Source organism: Planococcus citri, chromosome 3, assembly GCF_950023065.1.
Source record: "Planococcus citri chromosome 3, ihPlaCitr1.1, whole genome shotgun sequence".
Lineage (NCBI taxonomy): Eukaryota > Metazoa > Arthropoda > Insecta > Hemiptera > Pseudococcidae > Planococcus > Planococcus citri.
This window is the reverse complement of record NC_088679.1, coordinates 57,785,066-57,810,517: the sequence shown is the minus strand read 5'-3', so window position 1 is coordinate 57,810,517 and position 25,452 is coordinate 57,785,066. Positions and strand designations below refer to the sequence as shown.

At 33.7% G+C, this 25,452-nt stretch overlaps 1 protein-coding gene across 5 annotated transcripts in view; it reads left to right on the top strand.

Moving 5' to 3' along the window:
* The window catches only part of LOC135841343 (dipeptidase 1-like), a 705,386-nt gene that overhangs the window by 535,375 nt on the left and 144,559 nt on the right, over positions 1-25,452 (top strand). The gene's annotated exons all lie outside the window — the stretch shown is intronic.

Here is a 25,452-nt window from a genome sequence, read left to right as displayed (position 1 = left end):
TCGAGGGGAGAAGAAAAGAAAAAAAACGCCACTAGTTAAATTTTAATAAAAATCGAAATAAGAGAGTTATGTGTCATATACAGAGTAGCGCAAAAGTTGACATTCTGATTTTCAAATTTCTAAAATTTTTAGTTTTTTGTAAAAAAAAAAATGTTCCTTGACTTCAGTTTTCCGTAGAATGCTTCGTTCCACCTCCAGACTGATTTTTATGAAACGCAGAGTTGGCAAATTCTTCAAAAGTTTTGCAAATTGAGTTTCATGAAAATCAAAGTATTTTACGGAAAAATTAGGTTGAGGAAAATTGTAAAGAATTGAATTTTCAATCGACATGATGTCAATTTCCGGTAGCGAGGTATTCCCTTTTCTCCTTCGCCAATTCTGCTTTTCTTTTTGCTTTCATGTTCGCAAACAGCTTCATCAAGGAGTCTGCCGTTCTCTGTAATCACAATAGGATATGTAAGTAGGTATAGGTAATGAGATTATTGATAGGTAAGTATAACGATCTACTGTACCTCAGAACAACCATCAGTTCTGCTAAATTCCGCCGCCACCCACTCCCACGCCTTCCGCTTCTCTTGCTGGTTCCCAGCTTTTTGGGTAGCTCTGCTACAAATGACAGGCTTTTTACGAATCAGATTTTTCAAAATACACTTTTCCTCTTCAGTGTAGTTACGTTTCATCTCTTCTTTTTTGATTTTTCCGGAGATAACTAAAATAAAACATAAGTGACGATGACGAAAATAAATATCTTAATAGGCTACCTTTTAAATAAGGAAAAAGAAAAAGCAAAACATATTTTTTTTGTACTTACTTTTTTAATTTTTATTATCCATGTTATATTTGTATAAATTGACAATACCTTGATGCAAAAACGAAAAAATAATAGTATCTATTTTAGAAATCAATTTTTTTAAAGATCATTATCAATTTTAATTTTTAAAAACACGAATCTGCACCACAACAGAAAATATAAACAAACAATTTCACTCAAAAGTTCAAACTAACAACAGATATTTAAAAAAATTCAATTTCTAGTAATTTGATTGGTCACTACAGGTTCTTGCAGCTTTATTTTTACTGGCAACGTTGCATGCTACAAAAAACTTACATTGGTTCTATGATACCAGTAAAAGAAAAACTTCAACTTAACTTTTGTTAACTTTTGTTCTATGATAGCGAATTTTACTTATGACTTGAGAAAATCTCATAGTTGAGTCAAGCATAAGTTGTGTTCTGTGATATGGCCCTCAGTTCCTTTGTTTCCCAAGTAGTTTCGAATACCGGTTTGTGACACCCTGCATTCTTTGCATGGTTATCTCGAGTCTGTCGACTAGCACTGAAATAGCGGCAATCGGATTTTGTGCAGGCATACACTATTATTGAAACAAAAACAAAAACATACGTAATTAACAAATTACTCAAATGAATTTCAATTAGAATTGAAACTTTTGAGCTTTACAGCCTAACTGCACGTATAGTCAGCAGCCTACAGTAAATTATTCGAGCATTTTTGAGTTTTTGCGGTACGAAAGCTCTCGTAATAAAACGTTGAAAAATTACAACTATCGTGACTACATGCGAGACGAATTCCTTAGTCACACGTCATCACGAAGAATTTTCATTCGTTAAAGCTCAAAATTAATCACTAAGTTTGATGTTTTTTAATCTTTCATTCGTGGAAGACGATTTTAGGTAATTTTTTACGAATGTTTCATGAGTTCTTGTTGTTTTGGCTCTTTGAAAAAAGTCGGGATCGAGAGATACCCCTTTTCTCCCCCTTCCCTCAACGGCGGGGCCTGATAAGGACAAGGAATCACCGGGATCAGCATTCATGTTGAAATGAGTGAAGGCATTCTTTGTCTCTAGGAAGCTTGATTTTTGTTGCGAGACTGCTCATCGTACTCATCGTCCTGTAACTTTATTAAAAACACTTGATGATGAAAAAACAAATAAAACAAAAACGTCGCATCGATTCATTACGAACCCCTTTGCGTATCAGTATCAGTCATTAGTCCTATTGATCTCGCACGATGGTCTCCTCTCATCATCGGGCATATACTCGTCGTAAATATTCGCAACTGCATCACGTACCTATAAATATGAACGAACCAAACCGAGAGAGGATGCTTTCAAAGAAAAATGCAAAACAGCGAAACACGTCAACGTCGATGATAAATGTAATAGGTTAAAGAGAGAAATTCGCCGGATAAAAAAATTGCGCGTTTTCATAACAACATTTTTCCATTTAAAACCTAATCGCTCAATAATTTCACGTGTTTCCGAGTGTATTACCATTAACGTGCCCCGTTCTTTATACGATTTTTTCTACTCGGCAACAAATCTAATTTGAACGGTAGGTAGGTAATGCTCCCCCTCGCACGCACCCATCTCCGTATATACCGAACATTGTTGTATCCCAGTGTACCATAAAATAGCACCTTATATATAGTAGCCATGTGAGTATACAGGAATGATCGAATTACACATAGAAAAACTACAGCCAATTACACTCGACAAAACTGCAAAAGCCTTACTACAAGAGACCCTCGTCTGTTCCCTTTTTTTTTTACCATACCTCTTTCTGCTTGAAACAACTTCAAACGAATTTCTACTTATTTGACCGAACCTAAGACCCAGAGACGTACTCTTTTCTTCCATCTGTGTTGAATTGTAGCTCATCTTCGCGTTGCGAATCTCTCTTGTTGTATTTTTTTTCCTCTTTTGGCTGGCGTTTTTTTGTCACGACTTGCTATGCCGTGTAACTCGAATTTTCGTACCTACGTTTAATTTAAAAGTTATTAGGTGTTTTTTTCATCTGGTTTTAGAGCAGTTGTAGGTATTTTCATTTTTACGTTGCTCGTCAACTTGTTTCTTTACTGAATCGAATTGTAGGAGTAGTTTTTACTTGAATTTTTGTTTTAGAAACATTACTAAAAATATAAAAGATATACGTTTGAATATTTTTATTTTTTTTTCTAGATGTGAAAGTTATGTAAGCACGTGTTCTTTGAGGTGGGTTTAGGAGGGGAACGTGATGAAAAAGATCGTGAATGTGTCCAAATACAGGATGCATTGACCTCCTAGAAATTTAACTTTGAAACAAACAGGGATTCGCTGTTTTTGACTTACATATCTTCGATTCATTATCATGTTGTTTCGTTTTATCTTTATTTTTGTTTGGCGGTAATTGGAGGAAAAATATGTTTTTCTGCGCAAAAAGTGATCTTTTGAAAATCAACCTACCTGAACTTTTTACATACTCGAATAGTCATATTTTTGGTATATGTAGTTTAGCTTATTCTCTATCTCAGGAAGTATTCTGAAACATGTCTTTTGGTTCTGACCAGCACACTTTCTGATCAGCAGAAATCTTCAATTTGAAAGTTACTCAGAAAAAATTTAAGCTCCGGAGGTGGTTCTAGAACGGAGGAACAGGCTCTCAAAGAAGTGGTTTTTTCGTTCCTGCCGCTACTCAACCTGTTTTGGGAAAAACGCCCCCAGTCCTAAATGAAATTATTTGAGATTCTGCATCAATCTATGCTATTGCTTTTAAAATCCAAGACCACTTTTAGGATTCTACTGAGCGTTTGAAATTTGCAAATCACCCATTTTCAAATAAATTCGTGTTTTGAAAATTTTTTCTTCTCTGATATTTCGCAGCATTAATTATTCCAAAATTTTGAAAGATATTATTCTTGAAACTTTAGAAATGAATTAGAACGCAGTGGTGCCAATTTTTTAAATAATTTTTGCCAATTTGGAACAGTTGAAAAAAATTGGCAAAAATGGTCAAAACATTAGCATCACTGCGTTCCAAAATGTTTATCCAGTTTCAGGAATGATCGAAATTTTTGTCAAAAAAATTTTTTCAAAACACGAGTTTATCCAGAAATAAGTGATTCTAAAATTTTAAACCGTTCAGTAGAAGCCTAAAAGTAGCCTGAAATTTTATGGCAATGACCTAGCTCGACGAAAAATCTTAAATAATTTTTTTTTGGAATTGGGCAATTCCATTTTCACAAAGCAAGTAGGGTACTGTCTCTTCTGTGAGAACCCATATTTTCCATCCATGAGCACCTTCGGAGCTAAACAATTTTCCAAGTGATTTTCGACTGAAAATGGACTTCTTCACTATATTTTGTCAAAATCCTCCATCATTTCTTTTTACTTACAATCCATCCAAACGTTCTTGGATTTTGTTCCATGATTCATATTTGTCGAAATGTTTTTTTCATGTGTGTATTTATTTTAAGTTGGATGTTTGAGAAAATTTCAATCATTTCTTGCACGCTAAGGATTCAATCTTGTAAAGCTGAGCATCTTGAAATTTGATTTATCAGAGCTCTCTACGCGTCAATATAATATCTACTTAATTAGGTCCCTCACAATGAATAGAAATGAAGATGAGGAACTGGAAGCGATGTACTTACAATTTTGAAATTGTCCATAACGCTCCTCGAGTATGTCTTCCATCGTTTTTTTTTGTTTTTCGTTTTTTGTTTTTTTTTTCGAAAAAACAATGAATTCCCATGAGTTGACTTTTGACAAATCAAATTTTCTTTAGAAGTGAAAGTTTGACAATTAATTTTTACAATTTTCAAAAAAGTTTTGCTCCACATATGAACGTAAGATGATGGTGTTGGTAGAGGTTCAGTTCATGGTGTAAAACTCCAGAAAAAGTTGTTGACATTTTTTTGAAATAAAACATTCAGGGTAATGAGGGTTCGAATCAGTGGCTCGGATGTTTTCCTTTTCTGTGTTCTTAATTTTTTTTAGGCATAATGAGTTGATGCTAGGACATTTCCCGAATTGATTTTCTCTAATGGAGATTTTCTCAAGTTTTTTCCACCGAATGCCATCCATGTCCGGGAATCAGTTTCATCTCGATTTATCCAACTTTTGACCCTTGATCCATAGGTTTCGTTTACGATTTTTTTTTTTGGCTTCTGTACGATTTTGGAGTTTAATATAATAAACAAGCAATACTTATTATCCATCCTGATGTTATCTTGGAAAAGACATTCGTTTTATTGTTTCACCTTGGCAAAAAAAAAATGAAAAAAATTTTGGCGATGGTCACTGAAAGTTTTACTTGATAAAATTATAGAAACCCTATTTTTCAACTTTTTGATTAAATTTTTAGATTTATTTTGTAAAAAGGTCCAACGTTTCTTAATTTTTCTCCTGCTAATTCGGTCTTTGTATCGATTTTCTTGAAAATCAACATTAAAAAATACACTTTATATCAAATGTGTCACCAAATTATTGCATTTAAAAAAAAAATTGAATGCTTTATTGAAGCCACTGCTGTATAGCTCTAACAAGGATCATAATTGCAGACTTGTTGCCCCTTCTAGAGTCTCGAACAAATCAATCAGCAATGCAAACGATAGTCGTATTCTCATCCCAAAAAAAAAAAACAATTACCACAAACGGTGGTTCTTTTTTGGTTATTTGGGCATTTAAAATGTTTCCCAAGACGAGATAGTAGTGTTGCAAGGACCCCCGAGTTATATACGTGACAACGGGTAGTAATTTTCTCGTTGGTCGTAAATTACAGGAAGGTTTGCCGGCTACTATATCAGACTGGAAAAAAGCTACACAGCCGAGTCAAACGGTTGAGAATGAGAATTGCGAACATTAATATATGTGTGGGTGTAGATAGCACATAACGACTGTGCAAAATATACGCAAGCGCTTCGTATTTGGCCGCGATTTACATTTTTTTTCCGACTCGAATAACAACAATTTTCCATACAATTAAAAAATTTTATCGGACGGTTCGCAATTACTAACAACCACATCTACGAGTTAGCAGTAATTTGGTAGCTTGATGAATTTACTCGACGAATTGCGCCTCTCGTTTCGTCTCGTCTCGTCGTTTGTGTTCGTGGTTTTAATTTGCGAAACGGGGGAAAAAATGGAAAAAAACGCGTTGTCCTTGAGCAAAGCGCTGAAAGTGTAACATTTCATAAAAGACCGAGGGTGGCCAAATGATGTACTTAGTGCTCGCTCTCCTTTGGTATTTATTAGCTCGTCATTAAAGAGGCACGTAATCGAAAAGTTTTTTTTTTTCATTTAAAAAAATACTTAGGCGAGATAAGAGTGTATTTTTTTGCCTCGAATTGAGCCTATGGGATGAAATCATTAATGGAAATTCACTTAAGAGATGGCGAAATGAAAGAAAATAGCGGTGAAATCGAAAAGATTTTGTTCGGATGCTGAATGGTTTTTCGTATTCGTCTGTAGAGTATCTTACGTTAGTCAAAAATTCGATTCAATCATTTTTTTTCAAATGATATTTTGTTCTTGTTAATTTTAGAATGAACAAGACGTTCAATACGAAGCTGTATCAGAATCTTTTTGAGAATTTTAAAACAACTTTGAGTTCAAAATGGGAACATGATTTTCGAGATTTTTGATAAAGGTGCGTAGTACTCTTGAAAACGAGTTAAATTACGAGTAGAAACTTTTCTAAAAGTTCAAGTACATTATTATACACGGATGAAAATGCTTCTTGAGCATTTTAGGGAAGATTTTGAGCCGATATTAATGTTATGATTTTCAGGATTTCTAAAAAAGATGCCGTGCAACCTATCGAAATTGATTAAAATTTTGCGGGGAAAAAACCAGAATATTCCATTGAAACTTTTTTGGAGAATTTTTGAGAAATTGCAACTCAAAATCTGGTTAATCAAAAGTGCTAAAAAAAATATCAAGATGAAAATTTTTGATTTTCTTAGCTGAATCTTCAACTTATTTTTTAATAAGTTGCATGACATATTTTTCAAAAAATCCTGAACATCATTCATCACCCTCATTTTGAGCCCAAAATACTTCAAAAATGCTTTTAAAATATTTTTTTCGAAGTATGTATTTGAAATTCTTTGAAATTTTAACTCACTTTGATTGGCCCGCATGAAACTTTTTCAAAATTTCCGAAAATCATGGCTCCATTTTAAGTTCTGAATTCTTTAAAAATACTCACTTTTTTGTTGTTGAGATTGTTTTGATGTAGTGTGAAAGATGAAGTACACTCTAAACGTTATTTTATTGCTGCCACTCTGTATCTGTATGCTATCATCAATGGGTTAGTAGACTGGGGAGCATTGTAGGTTGCCTATCCAAACGTCGCAACAATATTCTTGGTTGCCAATTGGAATATTTAAAGGGGCAATTAATCCTAACATCCCTCAGCCTATACAGTGAATCGAAATTTCCCTTATAGCAGCTAGGTTATCGTCATACTTGTGTTCATCTTGAGTCTCTTTCTCATCAAACTGTTACAATGTAACATTCTCATCAAAAAACTAAAATCCCAAAACTATCATTCCGGAGTTCTTCTACGCTCAGTTTACTGCCTTTTTGAACTCCTGCGACTTAAAACAATGTGATGACAATATCATCTCCTGAAGTTGGGTTTTGGTATGACTGTTGCTTGTTTCTACTTTCTTTTTCTGCTAATTTCAACAAGTATTCGTGTATAGGTTTTGTCCACAGACTTCACTAGAAAATCCCTAAAGCCAAAAGTCATTGTAATAATTCTCAGAATTATTACCTGGGATATATTTTGTCGTCAGGAACTTGCTCTATCTTGCAAAGGATGGAATTTGCATGCAGTCGTTGTTATACACAAAAATCACTCACGATTCAATTATTTAATGTATTTTATTCAAAAATCACAAACAATATAAATGGAGAGCACAAGAGTTTTTACTTAAAACATGAAATACAATTCGATAATAAATCATAAATTCTTTTAATCGATCTTTATAATTTAATTGTATAACAAAACAATCCGAAATTATTAACCATGGAATGAAAATGATATTAGATACCTATTTACTCGAAGTACGTGATCAGACATTTGTCTCAAGGATTGCAAATTTTATGACAATGGTCAAAGTTCTCAATGTTCGTTTTGTCAAGTTTCTGTATTGTATACTGAACACACAAGCTTCTGATGCATGGCTCTGATTAATACCAGGAATCGTGGTTTTGGAATTATTAAATCCATGGAGTTGGAAAGACTAATTCTTGAGATTCATTGGAAGTACGAATGGCGAACCTTACATGATTGAAATGTCCTGTGCAGGCGTAACTTTCAGTGGCGAAACGTGGCCATTCGTATCTTTGTCTTCGATGCTCACTCCAAATCAGAACGCTTACGTAGTAATTGTAACGAGAACCATTATCGAGTGCATGCTGAACTTGCCTAATACGATTGTATTTATCGAGATATGAGTAGTCACCGTTAAAGGGAAATGGTTATGTTACGCGTTGGCAATGTTCAGTAATTGGAATATGATCAATATCCAAAATCATATTTGGACATTGCTGGATGCCGATTTGATTGTCATCTCCTGGATTATAGCGTATTTCAACTTCGTCGTTTTCTTCGTAATCGGATAGCTCATCTTCTTCTTGATTAGGTTGATCGAATATAGGTACATCTGATGTGGTTCGGTTATTTCTTTCTGTTTAAACTCGGCAGGAACTTCATAGATGTATCGATAATTGAGATAGCCAGGAATATTTGGAATCATGAAATGAAACAAATATTCATGATAATACGTGCAGGCTTTCATGAATAAATTTCTGAGTGTTAATTGGAGCACTTCCTCAGCCAGGTCGTAACGAGTCAAATAATCGTGAAGAACTAGCGCAATTGGGCATAAATCGATTTCGTTTGTCACTATACGAGGCGGATGTCGAAAAACACCAAGCGTGATATCAGGATAGTAGCTTGTTGGTGGAAAAGTGAAGATTTGCGCGTTTGCCGCTCAATAGTTTGAGTGTTTCAGCTCATGTTTGTGCCCTTCAGGGCAGATACCATAGACCTGTTAACAATAATGGAAAAAACATATCTCTGTTAAAAAATATAAAATCTCAATAACTAAATTCAGTATAACTAATTCGGAGTCAACGAACATGTGTTGCACTCTGGCGGTGAAATGCATGAAACACATGTTATCATGCTGAAAGGGGGACATTTCCATACTCACGCACGCTTACACACGCGCACACACGACTTGTCGAGATGCGAATGAATGTGATTCTCTGCAAAAAGTCCCCCTTTCAGCAAGTCAATGGTGGCGCCGCCACGAGATGTTAACGCCGAATCAACTATCTAGACATCTTAATCTATAGGCGGAGTAGGGGGATCTGGTGACTTTTCTTTGACAATCTCATAAATTCGAAGATGTTTAATGTTTTCTCGAATTTTCTTCTTCGGATTGTCGACTAATTCGAGTTCATATACATTTGAATACTTGATAGCAATAACTCGAAATGGCCCATGCCACTTATCGGATAATTTCGATGCAATTCCAGCTTCTTTAATTGAGGGAATCCATCGTTTCGCCATCACTAAATCACCAATTTTTAGTCTAGTGAGGTTATTATTCTTATTGAAATATTCGATTTGTTTTCTTCAATTTTCTTCAGTATTTAATCGAGCTTTTTCAATAAGATTGGATGATAACACTCTTGTTTTGATTACGTCAACAAGAGTATCTGGAACTAGACGTTTCTTAACCAACTCGTATGGAATACATTGATTCTTAAATATAATCAGTTTTGTATATTTTTGTCTGAGTGATGTACTTGAGTCATCATTTATTTATTCAAATTCATGATGTTTATTGTTTCCTTAAAGTAATGTATTTTTTTACAATAGTAACTATTCTGTAATTCCGTTGCATGACTGTTATCACATCCAGTGTGATAGTACAGCTATGAAATGCATAGACATTTTAGTTCAACCTAGACTATTACTCACATGCAAAATAACTCCATTGGTTCTGTCGCCACGTCTGAGTAATAATAACCGCAACAGCGCATGCGTCAACAACTGATGATGATGCACTATGTATGTACACACATCACACACACACACACTTACATCATCAGTTGTTGACGCATACGCTGTTGAGTTTGTTTATTACTCAGAGTTGGCATCAAAACCAGTGGAATTGTTTTGCGTATGAGTATTGGTCTAGGTTAAACTAAAATGTCAATGATGAAATGGCATATTACCTACAAAATGACACACCAATGTAATGTTTCGATTTTTCAATATTCATTATTCAATTGTATACATTCACCTGTACAAAGTGCCTGCAACCAGAAACTGGAATTATGCATCCATGCAGACAATACCTACCTATTTTTCTACTTCACATCTCAATAAATTCCCTTGCTATCTTGAAATTTTGTTAATAATATTCTGTGTATTCAAAACATTCTGTCAATTCAATTTCAATACACTAAATAATTAGCAAAATCAAAAATGGCTCAATGATGCGCATGCCTAACATTCTCGTACTTCTAGCATTACAATTTATTTAGGAATTCTCAAATTTCTACATTGAAAAAAATAATTCACTCTAAGGTGGCTTTGTAGCACTGAATCTTATAGACACCATCCGCACCTAGAAAGCCTAAGGGTGAATTTGAGAAATTTTCAATGATGGATGGTAAGGTCAATTGCCCCTTCAAATATTCTTATCAGCAATGAAGCATACTGAGGCAATATCACTGATTGAGTAAAGTTTAATGTGCCCCTGTTAACTAACCCACTCCTGATATATGTAGTATACAAAGCAGTGACAATGAAATAATGTTGGTGGTGAAATTCACCGCCAGTGTGCCCTTTGAAGGTTGCGAAATTAATCAAATTATTTTGTCCTGTTTGTTTCCTGTTTCATTATATGGTAGCAGAGCATGCCTTTAATGTCAATTGATTAGCCAACCTAGTGGTAATTTACAGGTATGATCATCTTGAACCACAGTCTACAATTATTGTGGTTAGTGGTTACTCTATGAATATGAATATTAAGAACAGATAATTTTTAATCCAACTCACAACAACAATAGGAACAAACTTGTAATGTTACACATGAATGAAACAACCACAAGGATGAATATTTACAAATTTTGAATGTTATCTGAGTCAAACAATGCAAAAATGATTGGTTTTTTGCATACCACATGTCCTATTCATTTACCAGGTTTGTTGCTGCCGTCCATTGATCAATGATGTCTTGTCTGATCCATCTTGGTGCTTCTGGCTCATCTGAACTTGAATTATGTTGATCAACAAATTAAAAAATTAAAACTGAAAACTTTCTATTTAGCTCATAAAAACCAAAAACAAATGAGATCACAAAGTAAACTCCATATATTAATTGAAACAGAAAAAATGAGAAACTTCTAGCTCTCAAACAATGAATTAATCAAATAAGTTAAAATTATTAAAATAAAAGAAAAATATGAAAAAAACACTATAAGAAACCAGAAAATCTTTAGTTTTTTAATTACAATGATATTATGCATAATGTAGTATACTACCATTACTATCAAAAAGGATATCATCACGCCAGTGATGAGAATCAATGAAATAATAATAACGCATGTTGTGAATTTTGAAATAAAAACACTTGTAATGTACTTACCATAACTGAAGATTCTCCATTATGCTGTCTCGTAGCTTGATGATTCATGAAAGTTCATCAGATCTGATACAAAACATTGAATTTGTTACTAAAGCGTCAAATTCATCAACTAAAACAATGTTTATTCACCAGGTGGTAGGCTAGACACTGTTGAACTAACTTGAGGCGAAGACTTTATGGGTTGAGGGGTGGAGTAAATAGGTACACACTACACAAGTGCATGTACAGGGTGTCTGGTAAGTGGATGTCAAAACTTCGGATTTGGATATTAACCAAGTACAAATTGAATAAAAAAACATTTGATGGACAAGTTGCCTATCTTTAAAATTTAAGGGGTAACCAAGCTTTGAAAAAAATTTACAAAAATGTATTTTTGACCTTGGGAATGGGTAGTACGTACTTTGAAAAATGAACAATTTTTGTTATTATAAATTTTTGCCCAAATTTGAAATTGAAAGGGATGGAAATCAAAAATATAATACTTCGTGTTTTTTATTTCTTTTCTGAAAAATAAAAATAAATCAAAAGTAGAGATTTTCTAGCCCCCTCAATTTCAAAGTTGGGCAAAAATTCATAATGACAAAATTTGTTAATTTTCTAAAGTACTACTCATTCCAAAGGTCAAAAATATGTTTTTTTCCAGTTGTTTTTTTTTTAAAGCTCGGTTGTCCCTTAAATTTTAGAGATAGGCAACTTGTACATCTAATGTTTTTTTCAAGTGGTAAGTTGGTTATAGGTATCCAATCATGAAATTTTGACATACATTTACCTTCTGCTAAAGCATATGCTGGATCATTGATTTGGGTTTACGTGTTCTAGGGTCCCAAACTGGGGGGGGGGGGGGTCAGAGGCATCACCAACAGTTAACGGTTGTAATTCAAAGTTTTTTGAATCCGTCGAAAGGAGCAGTGCCTTCTGTGGCGTATATAGTTAAAAAAAAAAAAACTAAATAGGTATCGAGTTTTTTTATCCATATGGTAGATACAAAAGAAAATAACTATATAAAAATTCAAAGAAGTATGATTTTTTTAAAAAATAATAAATAAACTAATCCACATTGTATGTATTTTTGTTTGTTTTAGGTGAGTACAAATTATCGCTTTCAGAGAACCTGATTATGTGTAGGTATATGAATTCATATTCATGTATGGAGAACAGTGAGTAATTTTTCATTTTGTTTAATTGATGAGTGAAACAATAATTATCTGTACCCTGTATTCACTTTGCGATGGTGGAAAAAAAGGGTCATTAGATGGTCCAGAGATTTTTTTTTATTTTTTGGTTTCATAGCCATTTTCTTTCCCAGACTCGACTCTATCAAGTTGATTATTTTAAAAGCGAAGGGAATGTCGTTGGTGGTAAAATCAACTATGCATCTACATTTAGGTTGTGTTGAGGAGGAGAAGAGAGGAGGTATTCGACGAGAAAAATCACTCTGAACGATGATGGCAATTTATTCGAAAACGCGCGGTTTTCATTAAGCATCCGTTTCGGTGTGACGATGGTTTCTCGTCTGCGATTTGTGTATCTGGAACTAAATTGTTTTTCGTTTTTGGTAATTAAGGTGGAAATGATTTGGCCAAGTGAAAATGCTCGCTGCTGCGCTACGTCGTCGGTCGTCGTCTCTTGAACGTGAAGTCGAGTATTAAATTTGGTTCTAAATGAAGTTGAAAGTAGGGTCACACCGGAACGATGTACGAGTCAATTTAAAGTTAACGCTGCGTTGTGCGAGAAATATAGCGAGATGGTACTTTTTTTTCCTATATTTTTTTGATTTTTATCAACTTTTATTCGAAGAGTTATCTCGTTTTTTTTTCTCTCGCTCTCTTTCTCTCTCTCTGTATTTCAACGATGCGAGAATTCAATAAAAATCATAATCGAGAAAATATTTTTTAAAAGTTTTGACAATTTTTCATCTCGACTGTCATTATTTTACTTATGGAAAAAAGTTTCTCGTTCGAATTGATTTTACTTTGCGGATGCTTGTATAGTATATAGTATACTGTGTGATAATTCGTTTTATGCGTTCTCTGCACTCTCTCCCTGTCTATCGTGTTTTCTACCTGCAGCGAATGTTAATGGCGAGTTTATAGTACCAGTCATAGAGTGAAGTGTTATGTGTCAAGAGATGTTGGAACGTTCAATTCTGGTGTGGATATCTTTTTTACAAAGCGTTTTACATGATAATAGACGCCGTGAAAAATATGGTTCGAGTTTTCTTTGTATGATGCAGTATGAAAGTTTTGACAAGTTTTTAACGAATTTTGCCAACGGCTTTGAAAGGCCGTTGCTGAGCCGTTTCAGGTTCTCGCTTTTTTTTTTCGGCTTTTGCTTTTTTTCACATCGTCGAATCTTTCTACATCAACAACCTTCCAGCTAGACAGGGCAAGATGTTTGGAATGTAGCCAGAATGCTTGGCTTGGTTGATGGAAATATTGGCGTAGATGTGATCGACGGTATAGTTATTTTAGTTCATTACTCATGTTTGGGAGTATAAGCTGTAGGTTTTTTGTATTTTCAATTTCCAAATTACCAGTTATGGCGTGGTGTGGAGATTTGTACAATTTGTGTTAGCCTATGGAACCACTTTTTGGATGTTTGGTGAAAATCAGTGTGGTCACTTTTTTAAGATCTAAAAGTTGGATAGAAAAAAATTGAAAATGATAGGTTCCCCATTGGGTCCATGCCCAAATATTCTGAAAAATTATCCCAAGTACAACTTTCACTTTTGATTGTTGGGTATTTCGTCATCTTTCATCAAGGTCTACCCTCGTGAAAAATAATGCCACAAGAAATTGTTCCTGTGAAAACAAATCCTGTCAAAAATTTAATCTTCAACTTCACTTATTGCAATTGTTTTCTATAAAATTTCTAAATGAGCAGAAATCCTCTTGCAATCAGCACGTAAGTATCACTTTTGAGGTTTCGTTACAGAACCACATTCACAAGCGGATCGAGATCTCGTCGGATGCATCTCATTTTGTGTCACGATTATGACGTCACTCGGTCACTATTTGTATTTTTTTTTTTTTTTTGCAAAGTTTGGCGTTTCTGTCAGTTTTCTAAGTGTTTTGCCTCTCGAGGGTCCTACGATGATCTTGTACCACAAAATCGCGTATTTTTATTTCAAGAAAAATTGAAATAATTAGTTTATTTATGCAGATCTTTACATGTCAAAGTATTCTCATCATGAGTTTTTGTGAGAAGCGTTGTAATTGTAATGAATCCGCTCATAGGTAAATAGAATCAATTCAAAGAAGAAAAATCAATCAGAATCAAGTACCTACATTATATAAATCATCAACTGAGACAGTAATTAAAGTGTCATAAATTGAAGTATCAGTATGTACACTCACTATACTCATTCTGATTGAAAAATAATTGAGTCATAATTGAATCGGTGGGAACGGAAAGGTAACAAGTCACATTTTTGGAAAAATTTGTTTTCACGGATATAGGGGTTTCAAAGTACGGCGGATCGACTGGTGATGCCAGATTTCCGCAAAACTGCCGGGAAAGTGGTATTTGGGCGCAGAAAAAGGGCGGATCCGCATTTATGACTTTTTTATAAAATTTTTTTGATTCCTTGAAAAATAACTAACATTTTTGAGAAGACCATTTTTTGAAATTTAAGTTAATCTCTGAACTGAAAAATGATGAAAAAATTAACAACTTCGGCAAAAAGTCTTAGAACTCAAGGGGTTTTTGGTCAATTTAAACGAGATAGCAGTCTAAATGATGTACTTAGATGTAGAATCAAGCCCCATTCGTGCCCGAGCAATTTCAAAAGAAATTTTGTCGATTGGGTGCAGAAAGGGTCTAAGTCCCATTTGTTTAGGCAGCAACAGCGCCGGCGCACGTGAATATTTTTTTTTCTAAACAGAGCTAAAAATTGTGTCTTGGGGTCCTCTTTCGATGACCTTAAGCATGTTTACCAAAAATTTTTGATTTTCAAATAAATCAGTTTTTTGTTATTCCTGAAAAGTGCGAAAATGGACTTAGCCCCTTTCCGTTCCCACCGATTCAATTTTATTGGTGTTTTATTTATTGATTCTTGATTTCTTTTTAATTTAATTCAATGATTGAATTCAATTAAAAATGAATCTTAATACTTTTAGAGTAAGAAATTGATTGAATGAAAGTAAGTAATACTATAGGTAGGTGATACATTGATATTAATGTTTTTTTTTTTTTTTTTTTAATTAAGAGTTTTTCACTACTTTGAATTTTAAATTTCATTAGCTTTTCAATTAATTATTCGATTGATTTTCACAATTTTTTTCAAGTTTTGATGGCAAATCAAATCATGTTTGTTTATATTCATGAGCGTATTTATTAGAACTTAACACGTTTCACAAATGAAACTCATGATCAGAAAATAAAAATTGGCGTTTGATGGCCGAAACTTATTTCTTTATTCTTTTAAAATGAAATTACGTGATCATTTTGACAGATAGGTATTCGAAAGGAAAAATAAAAAAAAAAAACAAGAAATTGAACACAGACGCCGAACTTCGAAAAAAAACCTATCAATTCTTAGCCAAAAATTCAAATTTTTCACTTCTGGCTTCTGGTTCAAAAAATGCCCAAAACTTTCGCTTTGTAGGTATAAATATAACCAAAAACCTTCCATTATTTACGGAAATTGTCCACGTCTCGCATGTTTACCAACAGAGTCTTACTTTGTGCCAATAATTCAAAAATTGACATTGACAAAAATTCTCGCTACATGCCAAATTACTGAAAAATCTTGTTTCTTTACCTAAAAATGTTCAAAATTTCCAAAACAAAAAGTTTCACTCTTTTATCGTAATTAGGCACTGAAAACTGTAGGGTTTTTTTTTGCAAAAAACTCCAATAAATCTCAATTTTTCCCTTGAAGCTGCCTAAAACTTTCGCTTTTTTTGCCAAAAATTCCCTCTGTTCCATAAATTGCCAAACAATTTCCACTTTAATGTTGAATATTCCGGAAAAAATTCTTGTTATACTAAAAAGTTGCGAAATGGTATCACTTTTCTGATGAAAATTTTGTAGAAAGTGTCGTTTTTGTATCAGTATAAGTAATTGCCAAAAAATCTTTTTTTTTACATTTTTTAAATGAAATGTTCTTGCTTTTGTGTGATTTTTTCCTGCATCCTGCATCAAGATGTTTTACTCACATTTTGGCACTTTTTAGGTTACTTTTTAAAATTTTAATTGTTTTTTTTTTGAATTTCTTGACTATTAAAGGAAAATTACTTTTTTTTAGGGTTTTTGCTGCTAGCAGCATAAACCAGGGACTGAAAGCTAGCCAAAAGCCAAAAGCCAAAAGCCTAAAAAAGCCGAAAGTTTCATATTTTTCACCAAATTTTGGAAGTTAAAAGCTAGCCAAGTTTCATTTTGAAAAAGTCAAAAGCCAGCTAGAAGTTTCATTTCATACGGCTTTTTACTAAGCTTTCTTTTCATGGTTTTTGTAACTGTCTTATTTCTTGCTTTTTACTAAGCTTTTTTTTCATGGTTTTTGTAACTGTTTTATTTCTACTAACTGAATTGTTCGAAATTTTCTAAATTAATAAATTGAGAAATTGGGCTTCGATGCTCCGAAGTATCAATTTATCATTCTAAAAACATGAAATTTTTATTCGTTTACGAGAAAAATTGAATCAAAATTCACCACTTTTATTTTTCATTCTAAAATTTAATATTTTTCATTCAAAATTTCAGCTTTTAGAAAAGCCAAAAGCTAGCCGAATTAATTGCAAAAGCCAAAAGCTAAAGCCAAAAGTTTCAGTTTTTTCTTTTGGAAGTTAGAAGCTGAAAGTCAAGTTTCATTTTGAAGCTTTCAGTCCCTGGCATAAACCCTATTGAAATTGATTATTTTCAATTTTCAATTTGTAGCCAATCAGTGAACAGTATTTAATCCTGTGATTTGAATAGGAATGTGCATAGAGTCTACGTGACGTCATTGCCGCGTATACACAACATTTCGCCTAATATTTTTTATTTTTTTTTTTTCATCAATAATTGAATTTTTCATTTACCTCTTAACATGTTTTATGTTGAATAGCTCTCAATAGTTTTTTAATCAATAAATAACTTGTCTGTAAATTTCTTACTTTTGGCTTTAGCTGTAATCAAATTTACGAAAAGAACAAACTAATAAAAAGCTCCTATAAATAACAAAAAGCAAAAACCATTTTGCAATCAGCGAATAGCTGATGGCTTGTTTTTTTTTAGAAAAGATGAAGTTTTCTGATAGTTACTGATTCGCTCGAGGGGTTGCCTACGTATCATTCCCAAGGAGAAAAGTTTCACCACATAATGTACACCGTTTCCAAGACAAACGTTTAGTTTTGGCAGTTGTGGTTCGGAGAATCGGGGATCTAATTTTTAAAAGTTGTCAAATTACAAATAAGAATTTATTTGAAGTCGTTTGGCACATTTTAGAAACTGAATACGAGACCTGTAGAAAGTTTATTCGATCCGATCCTTCAATGTTATTCAATGGTAATACTCTAAGAAATGAATACGAGTAGTACAAACTTACCAACTACTTACAATCTCCGTACGCACTTCAGAAGAACTTCTCAGTAGGTTTTAATAGTAAATTTAGATCAGCAGTTGACGAGACTAAAAAATTGAAACAATGGGTGGGTACCTACTTGTCCCATTTGTAAGCTTCAGGTCCTTGAATACATAACAAAAGAAAAATCACCATTTCTTCTGCTCCCAAACCGCCAAGTGGTGACCTCTGATGAGAGAATAATTCCCTATTTTTTTTTATGTTTTCCATTTTTGAAAAACTCGGGCTGCTGTCGGCCTCTCAATTTTCAAAAATTTTCAAAAATTCAACTTCAAAGCATAACTTTGAAAATTCAAAAAATAAGTTCTTGCACTTTAAAAAAGTCTCTTGAGTGAAATGAACTCTCATGAGGATATTAACGCCATCCCTAGAAAACTAAGTCGGGTCCCCTAGAATAGCTGAAATTCGTATTTTATACTTAATTACTTACCGCTATTTTAGGGGGTCAGCTTAATTTTCAATGGAGGGGGCTAAAATCATCATGAGAGTTTATTCTACTCAAAAGAGACTTTTTAGAGAAAACAGAACTTGAAATTTTGAAATTTTAGAATTTTACAGTGAATTTGTATTTTATAAAATGTTTGAAAATTGAGGGACCCACCATCGACAATAAACTTCCAATCGCGAAAGTAATTATTGAAACACCTCCGGTATAAATAAAAAAATAATCGACAAAAACTTCCAATCTGGAAATTAATACTTATAAAATTGACAACAATTCACTCAAGTTTGAGCTACCATCAAAGATCGTGAAATTAATATTACAACTACAAAACTTCAGAGATCATAAAATAAGGAAAAGGCGTGTTCATTACAATAAAACAACAAAAGTAATCAATAATAAATTTCTGATCGCAAAGGAAATATTGAAATTTGAATTTGAAACACCTCAAGTATAGATAAAAAAATAATCAACAAAAACTTCCAATTGGGAAATTAATACTAAAATTGACGAACAATTCCCGTAAGTTTAAGCTACCATCGGACATGCGAAAGTAATATTGAAATTTGAAACACCTCAGGTGTATAGATAAAAAAAATAATCAACAAAAACTTCCAATTGGGAAATTAATACTAAATGACAAACAATTCTCTCAATTTTTAGGTTCCATGGGACATCGTGAAATTAATACTACAACTACAAAACTTTAGAGATCAAAAAAAGGAAACAAACGTATTCATTATAAATAAAACAACAAAAATAGCTTTGAAGAAATTAATTACCTACATAGGTACTACATTATTTTCTCATCAGAGGTCACCACTTCGGGGGTCAGGAAGGAAGAAAATCCCAACTTCGAAAATAAAGACCACCCTAATCCCCGCATTCGCAGAGCAAGTGTATTTTATTGAATTGCTGGGTAGGTACCTATTTAAATATTTGTTGGTTACCAGTATTTCAATTTTTAACTCGTATGCAGCATCAAGTTTGATACGTATTTTGTTTCATATAAAAAATCTGCACCATTTTCAAGTTTCAAAATTTTTCAACACTTATCTATTAATTTAAAAATGATGATTCATAACAACTGTGACTGTGTATCAAGTTGGACATAATGACTTTTTTTTGTACACCTTAGTGACCATTATTCTTAGGACCCTATGATTTTCCTCCTGGGTCAATATTAAATTTTTTAAGATTTTTGAAATTTCGAGATTTTTTGAATTTTTGCTTTTTCAAAAAATTGTTCATTACTACAGAAATTACGAAGTTGATCCATATAACTTTTTTTGTACGCCTTGGTGTCTACTATTTTTAGGATCCATCGATTTTTCTCTTAGGTCACTTTTTAATGTTTATGATTTTTTTTGAAAAAAACAAGCCAGATATTTGTGTTTAGGGAAGGGGGGGGGGGGGGTAAATTATCAGCAAATCAGCCTAAGCCCCACAATCAACCCAAATCACCATTTTTACCTATGACCTCAATTTTTGAGGACGCGTAAGTTCCAAAATGTCAACTTACAGTAAATTATGAATACGACTTTTTTTCATTACGAAAGGGTCATTTTTGTTCGATTGTTTCTGAGAAAGATATATTTTCAAAAAACTAAATTCACGGGGGGGGTCTACCCTGAGGGGCCAAGCGTGGCATCTCCCTTAGAGAAGAGTGAAATTGATATACCATACCGAAATCGTACACCATTTCTCAACAAGTGTGCCAATTTTCATGGCTGCAGTTCATTATTAGGGATTTTCCGCTTGATTATTCTGTGAACCTGAAACGTGGTCTGTACTAAAAATACGTTTGAAAATTTTCATTATATTCGAATCGATCGTACAGGTGACGTTGCTTTTAAATTGACAATCAACCTTCATCACAATATCGGTCCTCTTACGTACGTATCCACCTGTTAAAAGATCGAAAAAAAAATACCTCGCTTGAAACGAGCGAGCGAGCGTAGGCAACGTAAAAAACATACGACAACCGAGGAAATATCTTTGCGAGGAAAAACTACAAAATCGAATTAAATTAAGTTGAAAGATTGATTTTGTATATAAGAAGAAAAAAAAACCTCGTAATAAAGCGTAGTTTTACATTAGGTAGTTTTTTAACCTCTCTCTTTTTTTTTTATTTTCTTCAAAATCTATTTCTGCAGTTCAATTTAGGTTTTCGGGTTGGCTCAAGGTTTGCCTTTTTTCCCCGTTTTGCTGCTTTATTTTAAAACGGACCTCGCATTTTTGTTTTTATCCATTTCACATGCATTGCCTTCACCTGAGTACTTTTCTATCCGGGTCGATTTCAGTTTCAAATGGAAATAAAGATTTTATTGTTAGCAAGGGATTCCTAAATTGAAACGGCACCTTAGGTCTTTTCACGTCAACGACGAAATGTTCCCAGCTCTCGGGTGCTCTCGCTCCGTCTCTTTCTCTCTCCTTTAGTACCTACTCGCGCTTTCGCACACGCGAAAATACTACAATGAATAATCGGTTTAAAAACTAAATTAAAAATTTAATAGATACTGAAAGCGATGATATTTTATTTAGTTAATGGAAAAAGATATTTTCTTAATTAAGTAAAACGTTTTGAAGCTTTTTAGAGATTATTTCATTAAATCTCGATAAAATTTTATTCTTATCAAAATAGTATAATGGTTCGGGTTTTTTTTTTGTTAGTGAAAAAATTGTAAAAAGAGGAGAGGAATTTTTTTTGGGAACTTTTAAAAGGCTGAAATACTTTTTGTATTGTTTCGAGAGATAACAATAATGAGATCTTTAAAACATTAAAGTAAAAGTAACAAAAAAAGGAGGAATATCAGAAAGGTTTCATCATATACATGAGAATGTGATAACTGCGAAAAAAAAAAGCTCTACAAACTGAATAATGAATAGAACAAAAAAAGGCTCGCGGATAATTTCTCTTATCGTGTCAGAATAATCGCGAATAAATTACATTACAGCAACAGTTTTTACATTCATAACCAATCCTCTCTCCTTATCCTCTTACCCGAAATCCATCCCTCGTTCCTTTCTTTTTTTCTATTCGCTATTTTACGAGCGCAAATATGACCAGAATTTTGAAAATTTTCTCACATTACCATTTTATCGCATCGTGTACGACGTACACTCCTTATATACTCTCTTTCTTCTTCTTCATATATTTTCTATACTATATAAATTTCGACGTTTTTTTTCACTTCTTTTGACCTCCCTATTGGTATTTTTTTTTTCCTTAACCGATACCGCATACTCATTTGAATAATACGAATACGACCGAAACGGCTAAATTTGAATACATTTCTGCCAGCGGTTCCGGCTCACTAAATTTTTACCGTGTGTCTGAAAAGAACCGAATACATACTACTTACCATGAAACAAATACCCACACGCTTGAAAAGAAAGGAAATTATTTCGACGTACGTAATTCGTATTCATTCCTTTGCGAAAGGTGCGCGATGCGAGCTTTCCTCGCAGACATTTCCTACATACATGAAACGTGCACTATTGCTGTGTGGAGTGATTTTTCCCTCCAAACCAATATGTTACCTGGATCATATGGCTGTCTTTTTTTTCCATCTCTGTGTGTGTTTTCTTTCTGCAGTCTTTTGCGCCTTTGTTCGATACGCCTTGTTAGACGTCTTCTTTCATCTTTCTAGTTTTCCTTTTTATTTACTTCTTTTGATTATTTTCGAGCGTGTAATTCTTCTGCCTTTTTTTTTTTAGTGCTTTTATTTTACGTAATAGAGGCCTTCTTTATTAACTAAATGAAATTTATTTCGCGCAGATAGAAAGCCAACTCTTGGTAGGTTGTCAAAAAATGAGAAATGTGTGTTCGGTAATTTATTTTGTTTTGGAGATTCGTGATTTTTCTGTTCGTTAATTTTTTGTACTTTTTTGGTTTATCATGTTGAAGTAATGTTGCGAGTAATTTGTATGTTTGACTAAGTATTAATAATGTTGGAAAAAAATGAGAAAAAAATGGACAGAAGCTGTGAATTTTACGTTTCTGCTGTTTTACCTAGTTGGTAGTATTCGTTGGGTGGGACATATTGCAATATGTCTTGAAATAATTATCACTATACTTTACTTTAAAAATAAATTTTTTTCAAAAAAAAGAAATTCACCAATAAAACAATTTAAAAATGCCTCTTTAGTTATAGTCTTCTTCTATTGTCATTTGGGGTTTGGGTTGCAACTTCTTGCTTTGATTGCAAGAAGAAAGTAGTGGTAAATAGGGTACCCCACCCCATCCATGAAGACATAACCTGCCATGGGTGACATGGCAGATTTATACGGGAGTAGTACCATCTTGTAGCTCTCATCACGGGGAACAAGGGGCACTACCTACAAGCCCCTCTATCTATTCATGGGAAGAAACTACGGGCGTCTAAAGTCTAGAAAATGAGCAAAACCAAAATGAAAATTTGACCTAGGGAACTTGTAGAACATTTTTTTAGATGAAAATTGCAATTTTTGGGATTAGCCTAACTTCATTTTTGAAGGATCCATGCAATTTTGAAGTTTTGAAACAGATCAATTTGAGTAAATTTGAAATTTTTCAGAAATTGATCGTTTCAAAACTTCAAAATTGCATGGATCCTTCAAAAATTAAGGTAGGCTAATCCCAAAAATTGCAATTTTCATCTAAAAAAATGTTCTACAAATTCCCTAGGTCAAATTTTTCATTTGGAAAAATTTTCACTTTTTGGTTTTGCTCATTTTCTAGACTTTAGACGCCCGTAATTTCTTCCCATGAATAGATAGTAGTCCGTTGCACACCCCCCCCCCCCGCCGATCCTCCGGGACAACTTTTTTCTTAAAGGGGACATCCTAAGAAACATTTTAAAGCAGACTTGCCAAAAAAAAAGTTGGCCTTACTTACAAAATGGCGGCTATTTTGATTGACAGGTCAGCCGAAATCGCAGATTTTGCGTTTTAATATAGGACTTGAACGAATTTTTTCAAACTTTACAAAGGTACATCGAAAGATCATACAAAAATTCACCACCTGTCAAAATTTCAAGTGCTAAAGTGCGTTTTTCGATTTTTGGTGAATTTTTGAAAATCGAATTTAGGCCAAATATGAGGGAAAAAATCAAAATGTTACCAAATTGACCAAGAAAGCTGAAATTTGGGATATACCCTATTTTCGACATGCCAAATCGATTGGAAACGGTTTCAACTCGTTTTGAGCAGTTCTGGAGCCTCCAGTAGATTTTTGAAACTCGAAATTCCCACAAAATTCCATCAAATTGTAGTTGTAAAGCTAAAATTTATTCTAAAAACTAATTTCAATACGCTACGAAGTACTGCAGGTGAATTTCAAGTCGTTTTGGATCCTCCAGTGACTATTTGAAAATTTCTGAAGCCCCAGCAGATTTTTGAAACTTTAAATTTTCACAAAATTTCATCAAATGGAGATGGAAAGCTGAAATTTACTGTACACTCCAATTTTAACACCCTCTGAAGACGTCATCAGGTGGGCACAAGTCATTTTAGGGCCTCCAGCGACTTTCTTGAAAATTACTGGAGCCTTCAGTAGATTTTTGAAACTTGAAATTTCCCCAACATTAATTTATCAAATGGAGTTGGCAAGCTGAAATTTACTTCGCAGACTAAATGGTGGTTTCAAATGGTTTTGAAGCTTCCAGCTACTTTTAGGAAATTTTAATTTTCCAAAAAAACGTCATACAACCTTTTAAAAAGTTGCTGGAGGCTCCAAAACGATTTGAAATTCACCAGCAGTCAACTTCGTAGCGTATTGAAATTAGTTTTCAGAATAAATTTCGACTCTCCATCTTAGTTTGATGATATTTTGGGGAAATTTCAAGTTTCAAAAATCTACTGGAGGCTCCAGTAATTTTCAAAGAAGTCATTGAATGCTCTAAAATGACTTGAAATCCACCAGAAGTCGTTTTCAGAGGGTGTTAAAATTGGAGTGTACAGTAAATTTCAGCTTTCCATCTCCATTTGATGAAATTTTGTGAAAATTTAAAGTTTCAAAAATCTGCTGGGGCTTCAGAAATTTTCAAATAGTCACTGGAGGATCCAAAACGACTTGAAATTCACCTGCAGTACTTCGTAGCGTATTGAAATTAGTTTTTAGAATAAATTTTAGCTTTACAACTACAATTTGATGGAATTTTGTGGGAATTTCGAGTTTCAAAAATCTACTGGAGGCTCCAGAACTGCTCAAAACGAGTTGAAACCGTTTCCAATCGATTTGGCATGTCGAAAATAGGGTATATCCCAAATTTCAGCTTTCTTGGTCAATTTGGTAACATTTTGATTTTTTCCCTCATATTTGGCCTAAATTCGATTTTCAAAAATTCACCAAAAATCGAAAAACGCACTTTAGCACTTGAAATTTTGACAGGTGGTGAATTTTTGTATGATCTTTCGATGTACCTTTGTAAAGTTTGAAAAAATTCGTTCAAGTCCTATATTAAAACGCAAAATCTGCGATTTCGGCTGACCTGTCAATCAAAATAGCCGCCATTTTGTAAGTAAGGCCAACTTTTTTTTTGGCAAGTTTGCTTTAAAATGTTCCTTAGGATGTCCCCTTTAAGAAAAAAGTTGTCCCGGAGGATCGGCGGGGGGTGCAATTACTCCTATTGTCATATGCCGGACTATAGAGGGGCTTGTAATTAGCGCGCTGTGTTCGCCTCGACGAGAGCTACAAAATGGTACTATTCCCGTATAAATCCCCCATGTCACCCATGACAGGATAAGAGTGTTCCGAAAATTGTGGATCAAAATTCAACGGTTACTCGAGGGGGCGGACGAACAAAAAACATTATTATGATTGGTTGCCTATCTAGTGAATTGAAGGAGCCACGAGTTTCGCAAAACTTGAAATTTACTAATTTTGAAAACAATCGTCAATAATAAGAAAAATGTCTGAATCGTTCAAATAATGCCCATAACACATAGCACTCGAGTGTGGACGAATAAAAAATATTATAACAAATTGCCCATCTTCAAAATTGAAAGGG